Source organism: Danio rerio, chromosome 4 (genome assembly GCF_052040795.2).
Source record: "Danio rerio strain M-AB ecotype USA chromosome 4, GRCz13ab, whole genome shotgun sequence".
Lineage (NCBI taxonomy): Eukaryota > Metazoa > Chordata > Actinopteri > Cypriniformes > Danionidae > Danio > Danio rerio.
Window position 1 is genome coordinate 15,289,134 of NC_141024.2, and position 23,195 is coordinate 15,312,328.

Consider the following 23,195-nt stretch of genomic DNA (forward strand, 5'->3'; position numbering starts at 1 on the left):
ATTTTCTTTGGCAGCACAACGTGACCTTTAGTCTCGTCTCTGATGCTGAATGCCGATCACCGGGGCAAAGAGGGTCACCCAAAACTTACTGAAGGTGGTATTTCCTGTCGCCAATTAACACTCAATAGGTTTGCTAATTTATGATTCCTCTTAATCTATGCACCCTTGGAGAGAGGGCAAACCCAATTAACTCTCGCTCGTCACATTATCATTGCGCACATGTCATTGCTGTAATACCAGCCGAATACAAGTCAGCCAGTAAAGCCAACTTACCTCAACTTAAATGCCAAAGAGAGTAGGAAGTGAGAAGATACATTCCCCTGGAAATTGAAATGAGTAATCCATAAATCTGAGTAATCCATCCATTCTGTGATGAAGTTGGATTATCGCGTTGATCTTATTTGAGCTCGTCTTACAGGCACCTCTGTTGGCTTTAACTATCTAAAGCTGGAAAAGATTAGAGAATTGTTCGAATTTGTTGATTTTTTTGCATTAATATTACTTTTCTTTAAAAGGATACCCCCATAGCAAAATTTCTCTGGGCCAGATCTGGCTCACACCAACAGCATTTGCTTGGCCCACATGCCGCAGTGAATTACGGTACATGACTGGACCAAGTCTGGCTTCCATACAAGAGGCAAACATGGACCATATCTGGGCCAAGTCTCAGCCAAGTTAATAACCCATAACTGGGCCTGAACTGAGCCAGATGTGTGTGTCACGACTGCAATGTTTTTTATAAACCGTGAAGCATTTTGCTTTATGGCTGTGCTCTTTCTTGAAGCGACCTGATTGATAGAATTTTTTTTCTTTACTCCATGTCTGAGCCAAATCCTACATTTGATATCTGGCCCCAGTATTGTGTGCTGCCTGTAAGACGGCGCCACCTCAGCCAAACCTGGGCCATATTTGGCCCGCATGCTGCATGCCAGAGCCGGACAAATGCCTGCTCTGCCAGCTTTTTGCCAAAACTTAATTTTTTTTTTTACCTGGATAGTTACCCCATAGTTAAAAAGAAGATATTTTGAAGAATTCTGGTTGATGGCACTCACTGACTCCCATATAGGGGAGAAAAAATAGCAAATTTCCTAGGATAGTCAATGGGTGCAAGCTACCACTATTCTTCAGTATTATCATCTCTTGCATTCAACAGAGGAACAACTCAAATAGGTTGAATAAGGATCACACTCCTCTGCCTCCCTGGAAATGTCTATGCCAGGGTATGAGAGGAGGATCTAGCCGATGGTTGAATCTCGGATCCAGGAGGAACAATGTGGATTTCGTCCAGGCTGTGGAACATTGGACCATACTCTCATCCTCAGGGTCCATGGGATTAAGTCCACATGTGTTTTGAGGACTTGGAGAAGGCAACCCATCATGTCTCTCATAGCATTCTGTGTAGGGATGCTCTGAGAGTATAGGATTGAGGCCATAGGTCTCAAACTTGATTCCAGCAGAAACTTTCTGCAGTTTTGCTCTGCAGCTGATCCAACTAATCAAGGTGTTCAAGACTACTAGAGACTATCAAGCAGGTGCGAGTTGGAGGTGGTTGGAGCTAAACTATGCAGAGCTGCGGCCCTCCAGGAACTGACTTTTAGACCATTGGCCAGGGGCTGCTCCTGGAGAGCTATAGATTTCAGTTGTAACCCATGTCAAACACACCTGCCTGTAAATATCAAGTGCTGTTCAGGTACAATTGAATTGGTTCAGGTGTGTTTGATTAGGGTTGGGGCTGAATTTTGCAGGAAGGTAGATCTCCAGGAACAGGGTTGAGCTGCCCTGATCTGGGCACTCTTTTAAGGGCTGTCTGGTCCCTCTTTGAACAAAGCAAGAGTTGCATTGTCGGCAATAGAATCCTGGTGCATGTTGGACTCTGGCAGGGCTGCCTTTTGTCACTAGTTCTGTTCATTATTTTTATAGACAGAATTTCTAGAAGCAGCCTAGGGCCAGAGGAGGTCTGGTTTGGGGACACAGGATTTAATCTCTGCTATGTGCAGATGATGAGGCTTTATTGTACATGGACCTTCAGCATGAACTGGGCTGGTTTGCTGCCGAGTGCGACACGGTAGGGATGAGAATCACCACCTCCAAGTCCGAGGCCATGGTACTCCAACGGAAAAAGATAGCTTGCTATCTCCAGGTTCGTGGAGAGTCCTTGCCCCAAGTGGAGGAGTTCAAGTTCATCTTTATTTACGAGTGAGGGAAGGGGGGAACGTGAGAATGACAGGTGGATCGGTGCAGCGGCAGGAATGCCGTCGGATGTACTAGCCCTGTTTTGGTGAAGGAGCTGAGGCAGAGCTCTTGAATTATTGGTCAATCTACATTCCTGCTCTCACCTATGCTCATGTGCTTTGGGTCATGACCAAAAGGACAAGATCTTAGATACAAGCAGTCAAAATTAGGGTGATAGAGTGAGGAGCTTTGTCATATGGAAGGAGCTCGAAGTAGAGTTCGCATATCTGTTTCAGATGCCTTTTGGACGCCTACCTAGGTAGGTATTCTAGGCATGTGCCACCGAGAGGAGGACCTGGGGGAAAAAAAAGGACATGCAGGAGGGATCAAGTCTCTCGGCTGCCTAGGAACACCTCAGGATCCCTCTGGAGCTGGAGGAAGTGTCTGGAGAGAGGGAGGTCTGGGGTACTCTCCTGAGACTGCTGCCCCCACAACCCGGCCCCGGATAAGCAGCAGATTATGATGATGAAGAGGTTTTGAACAAACGAAGGGTAAAAAAAAATAATGACAATTGGAATTGTTGTGTGAACAATCCCTTTAAGGTATTGGTGTTTTACATAAAGTGAGTTATTTTACACACTTCAAAACGAGTAAACAATATGATGCTTTTTTGATCAGACACAAAAAGAAATGTAAAATTGAATTGTACAAATAAATATGCAGATGTATATACTGCATTGATGTTTTTGTTTCAAGAAAATATTTTTGGGTTTTAAATTCTCCTAAAACCAGTACATTTTAGAGAATAAATGTAAAAGATATGACTCCCTAGATTACGCCATGATTGATTTACTGCATTGCATATATTATGTATTATTTCAAGAGTTCACACTTAGCTGATGATTTACAAAGCTTATTTGGCATACTGTCCCGGGAGAGAGCCCCGAGCTCAAGGGCTCCTCGAGCCCGGGGCTTCCTCCCGTTGGCAGAGCAAGAGGGGAGCCCGAGCTCGGTGGATCTCAGAACTCCCCTGCCGCTGTAGCTAAGGGAACGTAAGGGATTAGACAAGCTTGATTGTTATGTATGTTGAATGTCTTTGGATGGTGGGAGGAAACCGGAGAACCCGGGGAAAACCCACGCGGACACGGGGAGGACATACAAACTCCTCACAGAAACACCCACCGGTCCTATGGAACTAGGGCCGGCAGTATTCTTGCTGTGTGGCTCGCAGTGCTAACCACTGGACTGCCGTGCCGCCCAATCACAGGTAAAGGAGGAGAATAGGGGAGGAGGGGGGTTTCTTCCAAACGAAGATAAAGTGAACTGAAAACTGAGGCTATTTATAGTAGCTTAGGGCTCATATGATTGGAAGATTAGTGATTAGCAAATGCGAGACTGGCCGTGATAAATCATAAGCACGTGATCCTCTAGAAATTAGTTTATGAATAAACTTCACTTTTCCGCTTTTATATGTGACAAGAAACAGCCTGCTTCATATTAAAAGGTCTCTGACCAAATCAACTTCAGTGCATAAATAATACAATAATAAAGACTGAATCCAAAGTGCAACCACTATACTGAAGTATCATAGTCACTCCAATATTTTATGCTCAGATATAACTACATGCAAATAGTGATAACAACCTGCCAATTGTTGTTGTCAAAATAATGAACCCACTGCGCAAACACTACACACGACCTTCAACCCAGCAGTCTGTCAGATTATAAGTGCGTGAGTGTGGAGAGTCAGGCAGTAAGTTGCTGAAATCAATCCATGCAGAGCTGCTACTGCTTGTCCACTGGAGCCAATTAAACTGGGTCAATAGAAAGTGATGAGTGGCGCGGTGCGGGGCACAGGTGTGTGGTGGGACCGCCAGTTGATACTAGTACCCATCATCTCATTAAAAAAAGCCAAAGCTTTGAGCCGCAGTCCCTCTACAATGGAGCCTCAGGTGGGTTTGGGGGGGATTGGATTGACTTTGATCGAGGTTTAAAGCCCTGGGGATGATTTAAATTTAGAAACCGCAAGAGGTGATTTATTATTTATTTATTTTTTGCATGGCTGGGATCTCAGTGTTATAATCTAATCTTGGCACCTTAATGCAAGTGGCGCTTCAGTGTGGAAAGATCGATTAAGTTGACCTGCTATGAAAATTTCACAAGATTGCAATGACATGGTAGTATGAAATAGGCCTATAGCATGTAACTGAAAAATGATTTGATTCATGAATTGTGGAATATATATAGATATATAAGTAAAATGTTCAGGAATATGTTCCTCACACCATGTGGGTGCTTACTATGGAAGCAAATGAGTAGCAAAATTCATAGCAAAATGTAATATGCAAAATGACAATCTAATATGTAAAAATCGCAAGGTATTTCTGTCTTACAATTGACATTTTCTAAGATATGCTCTAAAGCATTACAATTAGTATGTAATTTACATTTTAAAACGGTGGTTGGGAATGACAAATGTAGCTAAACCTGTAGCTACACACACACAATAGCCACGTTTCCACTATCACGCATAAAGCGAGCAAGCCAGGGCGAGCCAAGGCCAGTCGCATTTCCACTGTCACTTCCGGGTCCTAATCGGGCCAAAGCGGGGCTTTCTCAGGGCCAGCGGCCGGACTTTTCGGCCCGCCCAATACCTTGGGCCAAAGAGGGCCAGCTGGGACTTCGGGGCGGAGTGAAAGGAGAGGCGGACACAGTTTTCCGATCGCACACGAGTACATGCGCCAAACAAATAAATAAATAAGGGAAAGAAAACATCTAGCCTTATAGGCTAGGGGTCTTTTTGCTTATGATCACCCTTATGTTTCCCTTTCAAATGTAAGGCTGTTGCATAAAATAATAAAGTTTTAATTTATAAGTGACTTTCTTTGCTGCGTCCTCCTTAATGATTCAATAACGCATAATAATCTTTACACCATATTAAGTACACAGCAGACAGTAAAGGTTTTCGAGAGTTTTTGTCAAGTTTAAAAGGTGTGTTTGTGCGCGTTTAGATGCCTGTATGTGTGTTTGAGACCGAGGAAAAGAGCGCTCCCTTCACAGCTTTGTTGATGCTGCGAGCAGCTTTTTTATTTAGTTTTTTAAATTTTTATTTTGGAGATAATACACAATATAAATACAACAGAAAGACATTAAACTTAACTAATTACATGTCCACTTTTGTAGACTCAAAACAATAGAGTCATATCTTGATAAAATAGCCTAAGCTATATTGAAATCATTTAAAGTATTACAAATATCAGATATAATAAAATCACATTAAATAAATAAACCAATATAAAAAAAAAAATAAAAGCAAGCTATAACAATTTAGGTATATACAATACACACATCAAACCGTTTTAAAGCCATATTAAACTTTCATTTTACAAAGGCCTATCTGAAAAAAAAAAAAGATTTTAGATGTTTTCTTAAAACAATAAACACCGGAGAAGGTTCGAAATATTATTTATAAAATATTTGGATATGATGATATTAATCAAATCGTGCAAACAGAGCATTTTTGGGGTAAGTGTAAGCAGAAACTAGGCTGCCTTTTTTTTCTGTCATCCAGTCCTGCCCAGCGCCGCTTTACAAACGCATCAGGAAAAACTGCAAATACAAAATTTACTCTCAGTGTTGGGTTTGTGGCTGGAAAGGCATCTGCTGCATAAAACAATTGGCGTAAAGTAATTGGCGGTTCATTCTGCTGTGGGGAACCCTGAAGGGTCTAAGCCAAAGGAATGTGAGTAATTTCCAATAAGAACAAAGAAAAAATGTGGTTCTAATAAGAACCTTCCTTGTATGCCACTGCAAAACATCCTTATTTTTGTTTTCTTTTTAAGATTGTAAGAACACATGGAGTACATTTCACATAATACCAGCATTACACTTACTATCAAGAGTTACAATTTCCCTGGCACTCTCAAAAAAGTGACTTGTCAGTGATGAAGGGCTTGCCGTGAGTTTTCATGAAGCCTCCTAGTCATGCATCAATCTGCTGTGCTGTGATTCTCTTTAGTAAATTAGTGCACGCCGAGAGTTTGTGTTTCGCATTCCTAAACCTCCATTTAGAATATGGCATTTCTCTGTTTCTCTCATGTTAGCTTTTTGAAATTTTACTTAAAACAGGTTCTGCAGGATACAAAGGTTATCTTTACAAAATGGAGCTTGTGATTCATTTGTACTTTAATAGAAGACAGTATAGCGCATTTATTGCGTATGGCCATTTACCCAAAGCCAGTCAGGACCCTCGGTTTAACGTCTCATCTGAAAGACGGTGCTCACTGTGCAGTCCTCTTCACTATACTGGGGCATTAGGATTCACACAGACCGCAGATTGAGTGCCCCCTGCTGGCCTTACTAACACCACTTCTGACAGCAACCTAGTGTTCCCATGTGGTCTCCCATTCAGGTACTGACCAGGCTCAGCCTTGCTTAGCTTTAGTGACTAACCAGTCTGGGGATGCAGGATGAAATGGCTATAGCTCTGTATACTTCCTGTTCCTGTCCTGTTGGCATACACACGCTGCCATCCATCAAACGCAACCTAAGCACTGGAGCTCGTCAAATGTGACGATGATGTATCTCTGCTTTAGCTATAGCATGCATCTCTCACCTGTCTCTCTAAATTACAGTCCACTGGTATTTTTAGGTAAGGCTTTCTTTCTATGAGGTCAGAGCACTTTAATTTGCTGCTCCGACATGCTCGTTCTTCAGCCTCGTACAGGTTTTATTGGACAGTGACAGGAGCTGGATTGCTGTTGACGGGTCGGTGATGTCTAGTAGCGGGATAGTGTTTTAGCACATAGTGTTCTGCGACCCGTGGGCCTGCATCCTTGTAAAAAGCTTTTATTCCCTTGATTATTGTCTTTTCTCATTGCTTTGGCAATGGAATAACATACCGAGACATCCAGTTTAAGGTAGCTTGGGGCTAATAAATCATGATCCACAAAGAACGGGCACATTTTAAAGCTTTTGCTTTGCACTATAAGCAGCTTTAAGAGATGTTAACATGGCAGATTTTAACCAAAAACATTTTGACCTGAAAATGCAAGATCAGCAGAGTTTATGCTAAAAAGCTATTATGTAAAAACATGTTTAATAAAAAAAGTGATGTGCATAAACCATTAAAGGGCACTCAGAAAAACTCACTGGAAAAAACTATTCTTATTGGAGTGTCACTGGGGGTACTTTTATGACTTAATTTTTTTTATTATACCGTAAATCCGCGAGTTGTTATAAAAAAAGGGTGATTTTGTGATCTATTCCTACACTATTATTTAAAATGCACATGAATCTGAACATTAGATTATGCCACTTAGAAAAAAAATACTCAAACAGAAGTAATGGTTTTTAAAGTTACCGTTGTGACTCCTCTGGTCAATTTGGGTTCATTAGCTCAGCATATTAAGCTTGCAGTCACTAACTTAGGGGTAGAATTTGACTCAGATTTTAAATTTGACAATTAGATTGGAGCAGTAGTCAAATCCATCATTTTTTCAACTAAGACAACTAGCAAAAATAACGCAATATATACCAAAACAACAGTTTGAGAGTTTATGCTTGTATGACCACTCGGTTAGATTACTGTAATGCACTTAGGGGAGTAGCAGGTCAGCTATTGCCCGTTTTCAATTATATGCTGCAGCGTGCCTGTTAACTGGTACTCACTAACATGACCACATTCAGGGGTGTAGTGAACAATTTAAAAGTGGGGGAAAGCTGTTTACTTTTATATAATTATTAATCAACTGTTTCTAAATGGTCTGTCTTTAACAGTAAGGGGGGCCTAAATGGTCTAAATCATCTTATATCTCCAAACTGATACATCTTCATTAGCCCACTTGTTCTCTTAGGTCAGCTGATCAGCTTTGCCAAAAACAAAGCGTAAGCCTAGAGGGGATCACGCTTTCGCTGTGGTAGGTCCTAGACTTTGGAATGATTTGCCGCTGCCCAATAGGCAGGTCTCTTGCATATTCTCATTTAAATCAGCTCTTAAAACTCTTTTTTTTTGTTGACATTTGACACCTGATCTTACTAACTGGTGTTTTTAATCTATATGCTTTTATTTTGTATACTATTATGCTTATTTTGTTGTATATTTCTGTACAGCACTTTGGCTCACTTCTGTCTTTTTAAAGTGCTCTATAAATTAAGTTTACCTAGACTTGACATAAGAGCATTTGTCAATCCACAATTAAAGTTGGGTTTAGGGGTGAGGTTTGAGGGCATGCCTCCTTTGAAAACAGTGAAACAGTTTTGAATGGATGAATGAAGGAAGGAATAAATGTCAATAAAGTTACCATATATGATTTTCCACCTAATAGAGGAATCAAATAAAATAAACATAACACAAAAGCTTCATGGTGGGAGAATAATATGTACAAACTCTGAGCAAACTGAGCAATTTGTGAACATTAATATAAAAAAATCCGATTTGAAGTTTGGGAAAAATGAACACATCGATTGTTCGCTTTATTTAGCGCACATAAAAACACAGATTCATTGATTCATTCTAAGAAAAAAAATGTCTCCCCCCCCCCGCCCCCACCCCAAAACAAGGCAGGACCACAAGAAGATAACACATGGTGATATTGTTTTTCACCAGCATGGGCTATGGGACTGCACGTTTATCTATCTATGTGCTGAGTAAGTCAAAGTATAAGCAGCCAAGCATGACATTAATTCTTGTATATAACCCCGTTGAAGCACTTCAATTTATATGTTGCTTCTGAACAAGTTTTTTAGCAGCACTGCAGTTTGTTTAGAAACACAGTTGTGTACCTGGAGCTTGGATTGAATTGTACGAACGCTTTCAAAAAACAGTGGACCAGCAGGGCATGAATAAGTAAAAGATTATCATCACTTATCTTTTAGCTGTTTGTCTTGCTTTGATGTTTTCGGATGGCCAGACTCTAAAAAACATGCCGCACATTCCCAGTGTAAAACAACACTGAGGCATTTCAAATATTGGAGAGCAAGCTCATTGGGTGCTTGGGCAACAGCAACCAATCACCTATGCCAGTGGTTCCCAACCTTTTTCTTAGGGGCCCCCCCTATGAACGTATACAAACATTGGAGCCCCCCCACCATTTAAATACACACGCACGCACACACATATGTACTATATATATATATATATATATATATATATATATATATATATATATATATATATATATATATATATATATATATATATATATATATATATATATATACTGTATGTGTGTGTTTGTGTAATATTAATATATAATATGTATAGAAAATATAAATTAATCACTTTTAACTTGTCTTGGCCTTCAATAAAACCAAAATTTAGGTAGGCTTTGTCATACTGTTTAATCTTTTTCTTCGCCTCTGAAGAATCACTGCCTTTCCATTTCCCTGCCGATTTTGTTTTTATTTGCCTTTACGACACATTGACAAGCACATTTCGTGAGTGAGCAAAATTTTAATAATTATTTAAAGTTATTTATTTTATTTATTTTACTATTATGTTGGAATTTACATATATAATAATAGCAGGGCTGCTCGATTTTGGGAAAAATCATAATCACGATTATTTTGGTCAAAATTGTAATCACGATTATTCAAAACGATTATCAGTTAAAGTCAAAATTATTAGCGCTCCTGAGATTTTTTTAATATAAATATTTCCCAAATTATGTTTAACAGAACAAGGAATTTTAACAATATTTCCTATAATATGTTTTCTTCTAGGCTTATTTGTTTTATTTTAGCTAGAATAAAAGCAGATTTAAATATTTTGAAACCAATTTAAGGTCAATATTATTAGCCCCCTTAAGCAATAAATATTTTGATTGTCTGCAGAAGAAACTACTGTTACACAATGACTTGCCTAATTACCCTAATTAAGCCTTTGAACTGCGCTTTAATCTGAATGCTTGTATTTTTAAAAAAAATATCTAGTAAAATATTATGTACTGTCATCATAGCAAAGATAAAAGAAATCAGTAATTAGAAATGAGATATTAAAACTATTATGTTCAGAAATAATAATAAAAAAAAACTTCTTTCCATGAAACAGAAATTGGGAGGAAAAGGGTTGCTAATATTCAGGAGGGCTAATAATTCTGACTTCAAGTGTTTACATACAGTTATTTTCCACCCTGCAAAGGAAAGAGAAATAAATACAATATATTAAAAATATAAAACAAGCTGTGCTTTAAGCATCATCACTGTAAGAAAAACACTTTAGCTACAAAAATCCTTTAGTCAAGACTAGTGAGGTATTTTCTCGTTGTTTGATTAATAATCATAAAAACAGGCGGCAGTAGGAATATTTCTCACTGTCTCTTTGGTTTCTCTTTCACGTGTCTTTTGATCCTCAACTCGTTTGTTTATTACACAAATGAGGGTTAAAATAAATAATCACTAAACACCGCGTTTTGACACCTATTTGACCATTAAAGCGCTCACGCTAATGACTTTAGATGTCTGCGCTCCTCTGCTCGTCTCAGTGTGCGAACGAGCGAATGCTGACTGGCCGCGTGCTTCTGACTGAGTGTGCGTGCTGCACGCGGTCTTTCGCGCTTTTAGGAGCAACACGTTTACAACTGGAAAGGTGGCGGTATATGATGCAATAATCATTTATCTCGATTAATGCTTTTTATAATCGTTTGAAATCGAATTAATAATCGATTAATTGTACAGCCCTATATAATAGTGGAGCATTTTTATGCCTTTTTCTACCTCAATACTTATCCTCTCCCGCGCCCCCCTTGTGAACTCTGGCGCCCCCCTTAGGGGGGCGCGGACCCCAGGTTGGGAACCACTGACCTATGCAGTTGATTATGTCGGTGCAGGTTAGGTGTGACCAATCAGGACTTTTTTTCACAACAGAACTTTGTATTCCCCTAAAAAAAACAAAACATTCTATATGCATTACATTGCATGATGCCTCCAGACCTGAAAATTAATAGATGCAATCTGAAAATTGTCCTCAAACTAATGAATTGACATGCCGAGGAGAAACATGAACCATAAAGCGTCGGTTAATTAAACATTTGTGCCTCAGTAACTGAGCTCTTGGTGTGGTGTTTCTGCATGATGGTTTGTTGATATGAGAGCTCATCATGCATTTGCAAATGAACTTCCATCGTAGAACAAATGTAAAGTGTTACATGGCCTAGAATGGCAAAAAAAACTATGTTGGAATAGTTGTGTGCAAAAATATGTTACATTTAATTCAGCAAAGACTTTAAATTTGCTGTAGATTTTGGATATTGAATTGTTTGTAAAAGACAGGTTATATTAGAATGCCGCTTAAATATTCACTCACCGGCCATTTTATTAGGTACTCCTAATTGAGTGGAGAGCATGAGACTGATTCCTGTGATGCTCCAGGGACAGACGTCTTCGCTGAGGCTTTCTGCCTCTGCCGCTGAGACTGCAGGTCTGCACAAGACGTTTGGCCAGCGGAGAAATTAAAATGGTCGTGCCCAACTGAGTCTGGTTTCATGTTGTTAATGCCAATGCCTGACCCCACCATCCGAATGTCGCAGCAGAAATCGAGACTAATCAGACCAGGTGATGTTTTTCCAATCTCTATTGTCCAATTTTGGAGAGCCTGTGTGATTTGTAGCCTCTGTTTCCTGTTCTCAGCTGATAGGAGTGGCACTCGCTGTGGTCTTCTGCTGCTGTAGCCCATCTGCCTCAAGGTTCGAGGTGTTGTGCATTCAGGGATGCTCCTCTGCATACCTCGGTTGTAATGAGTGGTTATTTGAGTTGCTGTTGCCTTTCTATCAGCTGGAACCAGTCTGGCCATTCTCCTATATCATCAACAAGGCATTTGCGCCCATAGAACTGCCACTCAATGGATATCTTCTCTTTTTCTGACCATTCTCTGTAAACCCTAGAGATAGTTGTGCGTGTAAATCTTAGTAGATCAGCAGTTTCTGAAATACTCAGACCAGCCCGCCTGGCACCAACAACCATGTCACGTTCAAAGTCACTTAAATCCCCTTTCTTCCCCATCCTGATGTTCGGTTTGAACTGCAGCAGATCGCCTTGACCATGTCTACATGCCTAAATGCATTGAGTTGCTGACATGCCATTAGCTGATTAGAAATTTGCATTAATGAGCAGTTGGACAGCTGTACCTAATAAAGTGGCCGGTGTGTGTATATGTGATCACAGCTTCCACCTCAAATGTTAAATTGCATTAGACATTTATCTGGAACAGGAGATATAATGCATGTATCTCAGCCCAAACGGCTTATGCGGTCAAAGTGACCTGAGTAATTAGATTTCATTATCTGTAATCAAAACCTAAAAAGGCTACTTTGGCCATCAAGCGCATGATGCAGGAAGAAGAACAATCCTGATATGATCTCATAACAGATTGAACTGAAACCATCACGGTTGCCATTTCCCAAAGCTCCATTAAATTTCACTCAGTCTCAGCAGATTAATGCAAATCAATCGCTTCGTTCGCGACAGGCAGCATTTAATGAGTCTATCCCAGACGCCATCCGTAATACCCCAACAAATGAAATGATTTACTGCAAATTACAGTAATTAAAAGAGCCACAACTGTAGGTGGATGTTTTTTTTTTTATTTCGCTAATGCTGTCCCTCCACCCCTGCGCGCTTTGGTGCGAAAATAGAACGCTTCCCATTAGCAAAGTGCTCTGTTGACTCATGTTGTCATCCACTTTCATTGCTTTACCTTTTAAGCCAAACCCTCGGGAATCTTCAGTGCTTTTTGCTTCTGTTTGTGTCTGAAGAGCGACGAGCTCAATACTGTTTGATCGCAGACAAGATGTTCTTTCGCCGTCCAGCCAACACCTCCCTGTACCAAGGTGAACTTAACCTGAGAAAACTCTGAACTGAATTATGCATGGCGGGACTGAGCGGTAAAGAGGCGGAGAAGGAAGATGCATGACTTCACTGAGTGAAGCTTTCAAAGGAGGAAGTTGAAACCCACCAGGGGCTGAGGGGAGACAGAACGGTAGAGGCTCAATATCAGAGCCAGGGCTGCGATCAAACTTCGTGATCTGATTACTTTTTTTTCCACTGGACCACAAGAAGTGAGTGAGTAAGTGGAGAGATGGAGCAGTTCATCACGCTGCTCGCTCGGTGTAAGCAGTCAGTGTCGCCCTCGCTGTGGGCTTCTGCTTTTCCGCTCCATTGGTTAATGGCCCAGCGTTGAAGCTCAAGCACCTCCTTACACCGACAGGTACAGATATCAGCAGGGACAGGCCTCAGTAAACCTGCTCCATGAGTGGAATAAATGCTCCTGGATTTGACAGGGAAAGGAGAAGCTACATAAAAAGTCGTTTTTCACTCAAGTGATTTGTAGGGGACAGCAAAAGCTTGCACCGAAAGCTGTCAGAGGTCATTGCAGGCACATATTTTCAGAAAGAATTGATATTTACAAGTATCCAGAGCAAGATTTCTGCACATCAAAATAACATCATATTAAAAAAACCTCAGCGACGTGGTGGTGCAGTAGGTAGTACTGTCGCCTCACAGCAAGAAGGTCGCTGGTTTGAGCCTCGGCTGGGTCAGTTGGTGTTTCTGTGTGGAATTTGCATGTTCTCCCCAAGTCCCTGTGAGTTTTCCGCACAGTCCAAAAACATGCGGTTCAGGTAAATTGGGTAGGCTAAATTGTCCGTAGTGTATGTGTGTGAATGAGTGTGTATCGATGTTTCCCAGAAATGGGGTTTGGCTGGAAGGGCATCCGCTGTGTAAAACATGTGCTGGATAAGTTGGCAGTTCATTCCGATGTGACGACCCCACATTAATAAAGGGACGAAGTCGAAAATGAATGAATGAATGAATAAAAAAAACTCATATGCACCTCTTCTTCAAAACAGACAAGCTCTATAGTGGACTGTCATCCTCAGGAACAGCATGGTACAAACTGTCCAAGCCAAAACTCATTACCTTCACCTAACCTTTCTCCAGCCATCAGCACCATGGCTCCCTCTCTACCCCATCTGTTTTATTGGAAAGCAAACAGCAGAACACCTCAGTCACTGTTTACTGGTTATGTCCTCTAACTGCCTGTGGAACTGGAGAAGGACTGATCTACTATCTGTAGAATAAACCAATTCTTAGGTCTTTAGCAAGTATTGAAATTAAGGCTCATTCTCATCAAGAACAATAACAGCAACTAAACAGTGCAAAAATAGTTGTAAACTAAAAGGAATAGCATATTAAAAATGCCACAGGTGAAAAATATATTCAAATCTGGAAATATCCGAGTGAGAACAAGAGAGTCAATTGAAGTGTCATTCAAACCACAGGGCTTAAATCTGGCAGCTTCACAGGGCACTTCAGAATGAAGGATCTCCAAGGGTACAAGTGATGGATAATTTTGACTTGTGTGATTCTTTGCACGTGTTTAATTTGTGATGCTGATTATGCATAAGTGCACTTTTTTTGGCTTCCTGTAATCGCTTCAAAGCTCTCAGTTTGGGGCAGTAAACCTTTGAAGGGATTACAACATGAGGCCTTCGGAATGAAACACTGCACACTTTCACAACATTTTGTCGTCAATCCCTCCTTATTTAAAGAGTCCAAGCTACATTATTAGATAAACCACGAGTGCTCAACCCAGTTCCTGGACATCTACCTTCCTGGAGAGTTCAGCTCCAATCCTGATCAAACACACGTGAAACAGTTAATCAAGACCTTAACAGCACTTGATAATTACAGGCAGGTGTGTTTGTTATGGGTTGCAACATAAATCTGCAGGAAGGAATGCGTCAGACCGGAAACGCAGGGTCATGCGGTAAGTTTCGCAGTTCGATGCAGTGCCAAGTTCAAGCTTGGTGAACTCTGACCTGCGAAATCGCATCACTTGACTGCGAGACCAATCGAGGATCAAAACATGACCTCTCTGGACAGAAATTTAAAACATGGAGCAATCGCTTGCTTTTTTTAATGTCTAAACATCTTGTTTAATCCCACCCATTTTCGCAGCAATGTACGACAGATTTTCGCACACACAAACTCTAGTGTGACCGCAGCTTGAATCTGCAGGAAGGTAGATCTCCAGGAACAGGGATGGTCACTCCTGAAATAAACTTTTTCACAGTTCCTAGAACTATTGCCAATTTTTTTGCAGTGCTTCCAAGCAGGCAACCAGGAATGAATCTAGTTCAATGAAGTCCATTTAATGGAACTTAATTAGCTCTTACTTTAAAGCAGGGTATATCCCAGCACAATATGTAAAACTAATAATGTGTAAGTGTACACCGATTGAGTGGATATATGATATACGAAATTCCAGCACAGTATTTTAAAAGTGTCTTAGTTTTACCTGTTGCATTGTATTCTTTATTTAGCCTCGATATGTAACACTACAAGTTATCATATAGGTCATAACGGTATCGTATAAGCTTCATACTCATCATGCACAAAACAAAAATACAGCTTTGGTCTCAGTGACCTTGACCCTCAAGTTATTTTGTTTTATGTGCCTGGCTATACACAGCTGATTCGAATGTTATCACTCGATTGAATGGCCGTTATCAGTGGTTATCAGCTGATAGATATGGGCCAGTAGGGGCGTTTTAACATCTATCCACATGGTTAACCAGCTATAGATTACCTACGGCTGTGGTCAGAAGTTAACAAGAATTATTTATATTGTGTATTAAATTTCCCATTAATTGTATTTTATTAATGTCTACCCCAACCCTAAACCTAACCATCACAGTAATGTAAAAACAGATCTGGATCTGGAGTCTTCTCTATTAGTATAGCTGATTAACCATGATATTATCTATTAAATTTTCATTAATTGTACTTTATTAATGTCTACCCCTAGCCCAACCGTCACAGTAATGTAAAAACAGATTTGGATCCCGAGTCTTTTCTTTTACTATAACTGAATAACCACAATAATTGTTTATATTATTTTTAAAAATTTCTCAGTTATTGTATTTTATTAATGTCTACCCCAACCCTAAACCCAACGTCACAGCAATGCAAAAACAGATCTGGAACTGGAGTCTTCTGTTATACAGCTACTAGTAGGCGCAGACTGACCCAATATCTATCAGCTGATAACCACAGATAACGCCCATTCAATTGAGTGATAAGCAGGTGGTATCCATCCTTATATTCATGTAAAATAAATCTTTTTTAAAGTTTAGAACAACAAAACAAAGAAAAAAAAGAAGATTTATGTCTTTCCATCAAGTTGTTAGAGTGGCTGACTGTGGTATTGGTAACCTAGTAACAAACAGTAAACAAGGAGAGCAAAATAGAGGTTGCGCAATGTGTAATTTGGGTGTAATGGAGGGTGATGCATGCTATGTTTATTTGGCAAATGTGTTGCCATGTCTCATTATTCACATTTCACAAGTCCAAAACCAACTCAAGCGAGTATAAAATTATTTATTTATTTATTTATTTATTGCCAAATAAGGGATTTGTATTTTAAATTTGCCATCTCCAACATTTGTTTCTCATGCAATACATCAAAATGTGCATTAACACAAACTGATGGAAGCAGCTACCGTCAGTCACAATTCATCATTTCATCATCACATCAGTTACTGGTGTTTAGAGCAAGTAAAACTAGGAAAATTAGTTCTTGGCGAACTGGGCCTGGTAGCGAGTTCTTATGAATATCCATTGCAAAAGCCCCCAAATTCACCACTAAGAAATGAGCTACTATAAATATACATTCTGACCGACCAATTCAAAACGTAAACAAGCAAAGACAACAATACATTGGTATTCCCTATATAAAATGACTCAGTCTCCATTTGGCCTTTTCACATTATATAGTGATTCACTTTCTGTGTCTCTTCAGTCCAGTGATCACGATGTGTAAATGCACTTTCAATGACTGAATGCTGATCGTTACACAAAGCACTCGAATCTAAAAGGTTACAGAGTATCTTGTCCTGTTTCTCTCCGACCCTCCTGCTCATCCTTCTCGTCTTCCATTATCTCGTAATCTCTCTCCTGCAGATCTTATAAAAGATGCATCACTTCCTCTGAGTAAGGACCCTCACTGCTTTTATTGCAGTCTTTCAGGGCCATAAATCTAATGGTAAAGGCATTAGCAATAGTAAAAGCACTGTGGATCTATTATATGCATATGTCTGTAGTAGTGCTATTATAAAATGTGGTCTATACATGGCTTGTGGTTGTGCAAGAAATGTTTAGGGCATTAGATAAAGTGCATGACCGCTGTGAGTGTTTAGATGCGTCTTAATAATGCCCTGTTTTATATTTCGAACTTCATGAAACTAAGAAAACACTGATGAAAACTTCAGCCAGACACTGCAAATCTATTTTGTTTTGGTCCTTACTGCGGCATTTATTCTTCTCATTTTCTCTAGTGAAGTGTTTGCAGAGCGTAGTGCAAACCAAAAGGGAGACTGTTTAAAATACAAAATGCATGATTTTACAATTGACTCGGGTGTCAGTGCCGATTTAGCCTGTTCATCGGTCAATATCGATGTCTAGCGTGAAACCGTGATTCAGCTGAATCCTAATGGCCGCCCATCCTTCAGCTCTTAGCGCCGGTAATGATTTGAGACTCGTCATTTAAAGCTAATCTCAGGTCAAATCAGAATGGAAATTAAAATCTTTAGTCAGAAGGTCATGAGCTTAACGTTTGGCACACAGCTTAACAGCGACTCCGTAAGATCAACTGGTTTTCTCTGCTTGAAGTCTGAGGGAAAAATCGTACATTGGTCTATTTGTGTAGCTCATTAATAAATCTTAATTCATTAGAAAATCAGCAATGTGTGACCTTTCAGCCTCGACTTCATTGACTTTCAAGAAGTATAAATATGTAAGAAAGCTTCTGATTGCTCATTATTAAAGGGTCACGTTCAAGCGTGCATGCCACCAAATGTCAGTATTTAGCATAAGGTTGAATTACTCTAAATGAAATATGCAGTAGTCACAATACAATCTTGACCACAATCCTACACTGTATATAAAAAAGCCATATGACTGCCAAAAAAACTGTAGTTTACAGTACATTTAGAAGCGCTGAATGTTAAGTACCAATTTTAGCAACTCAATATACATACAGTACTAAAACACAAAACCTTTACATTTTAGTAGCATTTAACATTTAGTATTACTAAAATACATTAATTCGCCTTCAGCTTAGTCCCTTATTTATCAAGGGGAACGAACCACCAACTATTCCAGCATATATTTTAAACATCGGATGCCCTTCTAGCAGCAACCCAGTTCTGGGAAACACCCATATACCACCACTCACACAAGCACTCATATACCACAGCCAATTTTGTTTACCCAATTCACTTATACCGTATGTCTTTGGACTGAAACCGGAGAACCCAGTGGAAACCCACGCAAACACAGAGAACATGTAAACTCTACACAGAAACGCCAACTAATCCAGTTGGAACTCGAACCAGCGACCTTTTTGTTGTGAGGCGACAGTGCTAAACACAGAGCCACGGTGCTAAAATACATAATACATAAATGCCACCCTAAGACTGGATTTAAATTGTAGGATTTGAGTGCAGGGATGCCCAAACTTTTTCGTATGAAGGGCCAAAAACCAAATATTATTAAGATCCATGGGCCGAAGTTAAATAGAGCAAACTATTTTCCTGATTAATTGAATAATATTAATAAATAAATGGAAAATAATACTGTGAATAATATTAATTAATAACATTTTTAAATGATAACTTTAAAACTTAAATTGAAACATTTTTTTTGTAGCTTAACAATAAAACAAACAAACAATATGTTACCATACATTTAAAATGGCAATCTCCAATCATTCGCATCGTTATCCCTCTCCCCTGATGGGATGAGGGGCCAAATCAAAGGTTAGAATGGGCCAACTTTGGCCCGCAGGCTCTAGTTCGGACATCTCTGAGTTAGTGGCATTGTAAAGATGCCAGTTAGGCTGAAAATAGTGAAGTGTAGGAAATAGGTTGTTTTCTCATTCTAATCTCTGTGTAAATTTTTCCAGTAGTTAAAGGCCCCATTATATTAAAATAAAGTTTTTCAGATGTTAGTATAAGTATCTTTAAGCTAGTGTGCATCAAAACAGCAACAAAATTTGCGTTAAGTTGATGTAAATCTGATACACACATGGAACGCTTGTAGTTTGTCACTTCCGCTTAAATGCATCAATGGCTTTAATCACATCACCTCATACTTCAGGTTCAAATCCAATCCAATCCTCTCTAGTATCTGACATGCCCCGCCCCCTTCAATAAGCTTCATATTTGATGGGCTTGAACTCAACTCACTCTCACTGGCAGAGAGTTGATAAAACAAAACCCTATTGGCTGTTTTTTTTTAAAGAGGGAGGGGCTACTTTATGTCCCGCCCTCTCTTGGTGTTTTGGTTGAGATTATTGCAAACATCAAATAAAAATGTATATTTCACTTCACGGGACCTTCAAAGCCACTTGATTGTCTTGCTTATAAGACTTCAATATATCAGCAGGAGCCTTAAATTTTTTTAAGTAGTATTAAGTATTATTTTGCTTCAAACTCCGAATTTTCTGCTTATTAATAGTCATCAAGGTAGAAAATTGAGTATTAAGTTAGGTATATAAAAATATAATATGCAGAATATGTGCTTTATACCACATTTTCAGCACATTTTGAGCTTCTTTAATGTTTTACAGATAATAAAAAGTTGCAAGATGGCCTTAAAATGTTTTTTTTTTAATTATCGCCATCATCTTATCATAGATTAAACCAGCACTCAAATGCATTCAATGAAGTATACTAAAAAATTGGTGTTCTAAAAGTAAAACCTAACTTGACGTTGAGTTTGTTGTGTATGAGAGGCAAAAACAGAAAGAGAAAAGTGTGGCTCTAGTAAAAAACAAATCATGATCACAAATAAATTGTCCGCATCAGATAGTAGAAAAGCAATTTATTCTGGCCAGCTGAGCGATCGGCTGTAAGTCAGACTAATGTGTGTCTGTGGAAGGTAAAGTGTGTGTGTGGCCTCTGATAAGGGTGCTTCAATGAATATGTGACACTCCCAACAGTGGCGCTCTAAATAGCCATCTACCGAGGCGACTGGATACTGAATGATTGCATCCGAAAGATTCGCGGATGAAGCCATGACTCCCGAAATATGATTTTCCCCTTGGAAATCCCAGACTTGGGCTTCTCATTGAAACCGAGAAGGAGGATGGATGGAAAAGAGGACGCTTGCAGTAATACTTTGATTGAAACGAGACAAACCGCATTGACCTTGACTATGTGGGAATCCAAAATGTGATATGGAAACATATCTGGAGGCATAATATGCATAACGTCATGGAGTTTGTGTCAGCTTAGAAAACAATGAGGTGTGATCTGATGTGTTGACATTTATATCTGTATATAGCATTTAACAGCTGAAATATGAGCTTCTGACAGGCAGACAGGCATCTGAAATGTCTCATTACCTGGGGAAATATTGAATTCATCATCTCTCGCTGCTGCTGCTGCTTCACATTTTAACACGAAAAGTAAGTTTTCTGGCATTATTAGGCTGAATGCTTCATTTGAAGAGAGTCTGGAGTCACAACTTCATTGTTATAAATCAGGAAATTCCTCACACTAAGAAGATTCTAACTTTAAGTCAGAAGACTTGCACTCGCAGTCCAAATCAGCTCTTTATAATGACTTATAAAATCAGAAAATACTAAATAAAACCACTATTATCCTGTAAGAAATGAGTCTGCCTCGACTCAACTTCCACTATGAATGGTTTGTTGATGCTTATTTCCGATAAGGGCTGAATTATGAGAGAAAAGAGACGTCAACAGTAACGACTGTAGAATGGGAATGCGTATGTGAAACAGAGAACCATCTCATCAACGGTGTGGAATCTGCATTAACATAGAGAGAAAGAGAGAACAGCTGCGTCAAGAGCCAAGGAGCAATTTCATTAAAGGCAAGTCTACAGGCAACATCTAAAATAGTATAAAAGGTTTGAGCTTAAGAATGTCCAGGGTTCATTCTGACTCCAAACCAGGGTACTGCCATGTACTTTGAGACTCCTATGTTGAATAAACATTTTCATTGAGATTTTCTACGTCGTCCTCAATTTCTTTTTTCTTACAAAATAAGGATTTCTATATAGATGCTTCAGAACTAATAAACATTTATACAAAGTAATGTGCAGTGTTGTGTAAAGTTACTTGGAAAAGTAAAATATTGCATACAATCTTGAGTCCCTTTTTAAATAAAATTAACTAAATGTGTTTTCAAGGTTCTTTTTAAGCAAAGTAATGTGAAAGTATGTGTTTTTGCTCTTTTTTTGTACGAATAATCTAGGCTTTAGATTGTAATATTACTTTTAAAAGTAACTTAAACAATGTAATATATACATTTTAATAATAAATACAAATAGCCAATACGGCACAAATTTAAATTAATAAATATTATAGCCTTTTTAAGAAATAGACTATACAAACTAATATATAAACTACAGAGCCCCTAAAGTAATGTGCAAAAAAAGAATAATGAATACTTTCAAGTACGCACGCAATACATATGCCGTGGGCATGCAATATGTATGTCTATGTTGTGCGCATACGATATGTGCGTCCATGTCGTGCGCACACAATATTGTCGTCCGCACGCGATATGTAGCACGTCTATGTGCACGTGATACTTATATGGTGCGTGTGGGATACATATTATAAATACATACATATTATAAATACATATATATATATATATACATTTATATATATATATATATATATATATATATATATATATATATATATATATATATATATATATATATATATATATATATAAACCCACTTTAACAAACTCTAAATACACTGAAAAATATAATACTTTATATTAAACCTTATTTTAATATCAAGTAAAGGAAATTCTTTTTTTTTCTGAAAATGTAGAGGATTTAAAATGAATGAGGATTTGTCACACTGGGTTATAACCAAGTAGTGAATTTTTTAAATCTTAATAAATCAAATTAAATGATCTTATCTTATTTTAAGTAGCCTATCAAGTACAATGTGTGCATGTTGAGTTCTGGTGCTGATGCTGCTGGCATAGGTTTAAACAATACAATAAAAACAAAACAAAATGACACCACCCCAAAATGCCCTTCTGCTGTCCTCTTTTTTCAGTAATCTCTTGTAACATCTCAAATCTCCTCTGAATCTGGCTTTTATATCATGCGGTCAGTCAGGGTGGTTGTGGTATTTAAATGGGCTTCGAGCACTGAATTATGCAGGAGCTGCTGCCGCTGCGGGTGGACGAGGAGTTTCGATCTGCTTTCTCAGAGAGGAGATCAAAGACAGAAATGCTGGAGTCCAAAAACCTGCAGCCAAACTCTGACTGAGAGAATAGAGGAGACTTTCCCTCGGGATACCTGAGAGTCTGCCAGAGACCCGACCCAAGACACACACACTTGCATAGTTATTCTTATGAGGACATTCAGTGACACAATCTCTAACTTCAACCCTCACAATTGGCTTAACCCTTACCCTAACAAAGTTCTAACCCTAAAACTGTCCTTTAAAGTGGTGCCAGAATATGAGTACCGGCCAAACTATCCTCACTTCAGTCTTTTGGCCTTCATTCTGATGGCCCCAAAACTCAAACCGGGCCTCAAAAAAGTTGTACAAGCATAAATCAAAGGTGATTCTCGTATTGTTGAAGATGCTATTTTTAGTTTTGTTTCCTAAAGAATGTTGCCAGAATGTACATTAAGGCAAAGACTACAGAAAAAACAAAAAGTGTCACACTAGTTTTGAATGGGGAAAAGTGTAACAGTCAATAGCTGTGTTGCATTTTAGAGGCTGCGTCCCCTGAAGGATGCAGACTTCAAATGTGAGTCCTCTGAAGTCCACACAGACTAAACCAAGCATTTTGAAATGTTAAATCTAGCCTACAGAGGACGGATCTCATCCGCTAGCAACCATAACATCTGCCATTAATAAGCGGTAACATCATTTTTAATTACTTTTTCTCAAAGTGATTTATATATTATATATATTAAGCAATCTGAAGGCAAAAAAAAAAAAAAAACTGGAATACATA

General features: G+C 39.0%; 1 long non-coding RNA gene across 1 annotated transcript; it reads right to left on the bottom strand.

Annotated features, from left to right (window-relative positions):
• Nucleotides 1-7,017: 7,017 nt before the first annotated feature.
• On the bottom strand, nt 7,018-12,988 carry LOC141381605 (uncharacterized). The gene is made up of 3 exons (XR_015482929.1): nt 11,477-12,988; nt 10,975-11,051; nt 7,018-9,187 (listed from the first exon to the last, which is right to left on the bottom strand). It is a non-coding gene; the product is annotated as an uncharacterized LOC141381605 (long non-coding RNA).
• Nucleotides 12,989-23,195: the final 10,207 nt, after the last annotated feature.